Raw genomic sequence first — 5,324 nt, forward strand, 5'->3', positions numbered from 1 at the left:
TACACAGAGAGACTTTGTCTTTAAAAAAAAAAAAAAAAAAGATTCTTTGAGAAGCACTCTGAAAGGTAGAAACTTTTCTTTTGATTGAAAGATACACCAACATTAATGAAAACTATTATAGAAACACCCTTTCATGTTTGTATAAGGTCTGTATAATTATTGTACTTTATTTTCCAATAATGATATAATAAAAATTACATTTAAGGACACTGAAATATGAATTTCCTTGAGGGATAATTATTCCTCAGATGCACTAGATGCTTTCTTTCTCTGTGCCTAAATGTTACAGGTCATCTCAAAGGCAGCTGCTCTTCAGACCTCTCAGGGCCTCACTCACCCACGCTAAAAGTACCCTCCGTGTTTGCCTGTTACTCATCAGTAGAATGAAACACTGAGATAGGCACAGTACTTTTAAGAAAAGAGGTGTATTTATTTCCACCTCTGGATTTAAGGGCATGATGCTAGACTGCAGCACTGTCAGGAGCCTCCCTCTGTATGGCACTGTGGCAGGAACATGGGTCAGGAATCACATAGGCAGACAGATCTACCACTTCCTTCTGAGGGCAACCCCAGAGACTCCAGGATATGTTATGGTTTCTATTTAAAATGAACCCCCAAATAGCCAGGCATGGTGGTGCATGCCTGAAATCACAGCACTTGCAAGGCTGAGGCTCGAGGATCACTGTGAATTTGAGGTCAGCCTGGGCTACATAGTGAGTTCAAGGCCAGCCTGAACTGCACAGCAAGGCCTTTCTCAAAAACACCAACGTTTTTAAAAACATGAACCCCCAAGTCCACGTAACAGGGACTTGTTTGCCAGGTGATAGGCTTTGGGAAGATGACTGCATCATGAGTGGATTAATCCTCTGATGGATCCATAACTTCATGGCATTACTGGGCAGTAATGGAAACCTAGAAGTTGGGACCTAGTTGAAGGGAATGGGTCATGGAGGTGCAACCCTGGCACTCTATCTTGTTCCCAGCCTCTTCTCTGTCTGTCTCTGTCTGTCTGTCTCTGCTTCCTGGCTGCCATTAGGTAAGCAGTTTTCTTCTTTTTGTTTTGTTTTAGTTTTTGCGACAGGGTCTTGCTATATAGTTCAGGTTGGTCTTGAGCTCACTGTGCAGCCCAGGCTGGTCTTGAGCTCACTGTGCAGCCTAGGCTGGCCTCGAACTCACAATCCCCCTCTCTCCACCTCCCAAGAGCTGGAACTGCAGGTGTGCACCACCATGTCTGGCCATTTTCCTTTTTTAAAAGGTCAAACTGAGGGCATCATGCATGCTAGGCAAGTAGTGTTATCACTGAGCTGCAACCCTCCCCTCCCAGCCAGTCCATAGCATTTTCATCCAGAAAGTTTTCATAAATGCTATGTTCACCAAGTGTGGTGGTTCTCTCCTGTATTCTCAGCATCCTAGAGGCTGAGGCAGGAGAATCACTGTGAGTTTGAGACCACCTTGGGCTACATAATGAGTTCAAGGCCAACCTTAACTACATAGCAAGATCCTATCTCAAAAACAAAACAAAACAACATAAATGCCATGTCCAAGGCCCTGGGGTTAAAAACAATGAACGAGGTATAATCCATCTCCACATGGAGCTCACAAAGAACAGTTGATACAAGAACTGGCAAATGATATGAGGGAAACTCAAAGAAAGTGCTATAGGAAGATAAAGAAGTTGCTATGGTTTGGATATGGTCTAAGTGTATTTCTCAAAGGTTCACACAGGTGCTTTAAGAGGTGGGGTCTAGTGTGGTATCATATTAGTCTGCCTTCTGTTGCAGGGACAAACTATTTGATGGTGGGCTGAGATTGGAGGTCAGTGGTAGAGTGCTTGCCTAGCATGCCCAAGACCCTGGGTTCAATCCTTAGTATAGCAAAATAAATTTTTAAAAAATCCTGATGATAATGACTTACAAGAGGAAAGGTTTATTTTGTGGCCTATGGTTTCAGAGGTTTCAGTCCTGGTTGCCAGCTCCATTGCTCGTATGCCTGTGGTGAGACAGAAATGTCATGGTGGAAGGACCTGGCAGAAGAAAACTGCCATGAGTTCAAGGGCAGCCTGAAGTACCTAACAAGACCACGTCTCCAAAAAAAAAAAAAAAAAAAGAAAAAAAGAAAAGAAAAGAAAAGAAAAATATTGTAAACAAACTAGCCTGTGACTGGCAAAAAAAGAAAAATGTGCAGATAAACCAGCTTGTGAAACATCACTCTATGCTTTCTTATTACTTTTCTTTATTCTCTGTGCACCCGTTGACTTTTCTCCTGCTCTGTGTGTGCAGAAGAAATGAAGTATGGGGTAGAAAGCTAGCCCTTGGGCCAGCACAGTGCAAGGTCCAGCAAGTAGTAAGTACTATGGGAAGCCCTGTGGGACCAACAGGGGGAAAGCAAGTCCTACACTGAGTTCTAGGTCCACTTCTTTATTTTAAAGAGGGATAAGTTTATTTAGCTCACAGTTTGTGGAGGTTTTAGTTCATTACCAGCTGGCTCCATTTTTTTTTCTTTTTTTTTTTGTCTTTTTGAGACAGGGTCTCGCTATGCAGTTCAGGCGGGCCTTGAATTTACTTTGTAGCCCAGGCTGGCCTTGAACTTGCAACAATCCTTCTGCCTCAGCCTCCCGAGTGCTGGCATTACAGGCATTTGCCACCATGCCCGGCATTATCGGCTGGCTCCAAGGCAGGGTGGCACATTGTGGAGGGGCAACAGTTCATGGCAGCAGAAGACAGCAAAAGCAACAAGAGAGAGAACAAGCCTCTTTCTGTCCCATATATTGTATGCAGGCTACCCACACTAGGGCAGGTGTAGCACTCACACCCTTAATCCCAGCATTGAACCATGAATCAACCCCACAGTTTAGATCCAGCTACCTCTGAAAAAGCCCCATCTAAAAGTGCATGAGGCTTTTGGGGGACATCTAGACACAAGTCATAACATTCTGCCCCTGGCCTGCCAGACTCATGTACATTCCTTTATGCAAAAGGCATTTAGTCCATCTCTAAGAGTTGCCAAAGTCCTAACAGTTTTAGCATTGCTGAAAAGTCCAAGTCCAAAGTCTCTTCTGAGATTTAAGGTAAACTCTTAGCTGCGAACCTCTGTACAAATGAAAAGAAAGTTGAAACACTTCCAACATTCAATAGCACAAGATAGACATTTCCATTCCAAAAGTTACAAATGGGGATACAAAGGAATGAGACCAAAACAAGTTCAAAATCCAGCAGAGTAAACATTAAGCCCGGTAGTTCCATGTGCAGCATCTGGGGCAATCTGTGCCAAATTGTGATCTCCAAAGGGCTTGGTGGCTCCACCCCTACAATACTTCTGGTGGTTGTAGCTCTTTTCTTTTTCTTTTTTTAAGTTTTTTGTTTTTGGTACCAGGAATCAAACTCAGGACCTTGCACTTGCCAGCAGGCGCTTATGCCGCTGAGCTATATTCCTGGCTGTAGCTCTTTTCAGTGGCTTCTCTCTGGCTGCTCTGATTCCTCCTTGCAGTTTTTCTCAGATGATCCATGTTCCCGGCTTCTCAAACTTCTGAGGTCTCCACTGCACCTTTGACTTAACACATTACCCTCTCAGGGCCAGGTCCTATCTATCTATCTATCTATCTATCTATCTATCTATTCATTTATTTATGTCTTTTAGAGACACGGTTTCACTGTGGAGTTCCGGCTGCCCTGGAACCACCCAGATCCAGGCCCACTACTGTCCTCCAGCCACAGTGTAACCAAGGACTAGTCCCCAGGACATTTGCAGAAAATTACCTGAAACAGTAACAGGCTCTGCTAATACTATATAAACTATAATTTAATCCAATACATTCCTCTAGAAATGCAGACACTGAGCAAAACTTGTAAACATTATTCTGTTTACAGGCTGGAGGGGTTGGGGATATAGCTCAGCAGCACAGTGCCTTTCCAGCAAGTTCAAGGTCCTGTGTTCAATTCCCAGTACCAAAAAAAAACAAAAATAAAAACAAAAGAACAACAACAAAATACAGACTGGGGATGTAACACAGCAGTAGAGTACCTACTGAGTATACACAAAGCCCTGGGTTCCATCTTCAGCACCATAGTGGATTGATAACTTGTGGTCAATTTATAACACACAGCTGAACTGATTAAGCATGGTTACGGCTGTGGGAGGCCCACCTCGGGACTGTTGTGAGCAGCAGAAGAGGTGGGACTGGAGAGGAAGAAGTGAGGCTGTTGGGAGTTGGTAGAAGCTGTAAGGTGCTGTTGGTTCTATTGGAGGAGTTCATCATGCTGGTTTTCCTGATGAAGTTGGCTGTTTTCATCCTCCAAGGAGCTTGGGACCTTGTTGGCACTGAGAATGGCTTTGGTTCACTTTGGGGGAGATCTGATCCTCACTTTGAGCATCACTTCCTGACTTCAGAGGGGAGGATGGTGCACTGCCAGTCTCCTGGAGAAGTTTGCTGCATTGGCTTCCCTGATGGGAACTCGGCCATCTAGATCACTGGAGGAGGTTGGGACCTCATTGTTGCTGAGGATGGCTGTGGTACCTTTTGGGGGAGCTCTGGTTCTTCTGAGCGTTGCTTCCTGGCTCTAGCACAGATCCCTCAGCCTGCTAGCACAGATCTTTCATCCCAATGGCACAGACTTCCTAGATTCTACCACTGACCTTTGGGCCTTCCCAGTGCAGATCCGTGAAATAGGCCTGCACAAGACTTCGTCGTGGGCTCTGGGCCTCCAGATGGATTTGTGGGAAGCATTGTTATGAGCTCTAGGTCTTCAGCTGGACTCATGTAGGACATTTCCGTGGGATACAGGCCCTCAGCTGGTTTCCTTGGTCTTAGTGTGTGGACAAATTTCCTGCACTCTTTTGAATATCGTTCTTTGAGTGACTATGTGTTTTCGTTTTTATTTTTAAAATAAAAACAATCATATAAAATATGTGTCCTGTGATATATTGTTTCTTTGCAAAAATAGTGCCCCAAACCAACACAAGTACTATATTAAAAAAAAAAAAGTCAGGTGTGGTGGCAGTTTTATAATCCCAGCACTCAATAGGCTGAGGCAGGATTGCAAGTTCAAGACCAGCCTGAGCTACATAGCAGAACTTTGTCTCAAAAAAAAAAAAAAGAAAAAGAAATTGTACTTGCAAATTAAATACCTGTTCTTATCTAATATCTCAGTTTATTTATTTTTTATTAGATCAGCAGGTTACATTACTAAGTACTGTTGGCTAATGAGCCAAGCCATGGGTATGTTTTTCTCTTACTGTAAAACCTTTTTTCTTTGAAGTTGAAAACTATTATTTTTCATTTGCTTTTCTTTCTTTTTTTTGAAAGTTACTTTATTTTTTTTTCTTTT

This window comes from Chinchilla lanigera, unplaced genomic scaffold (assembly GCF_000276665.1).
Source record: "Chinchilla lanigera isolate Chin_1 unplaced genomic scaffold, ChiLan1.0 scaffold00058, whole genome shotgun sequence".
Lineage (NCBI taxonomy): Eukaryota > Metazoa > Chordata > Mammalia > Rodentia > Chinchillidae > Chinchilla > Chinchilla lanigera.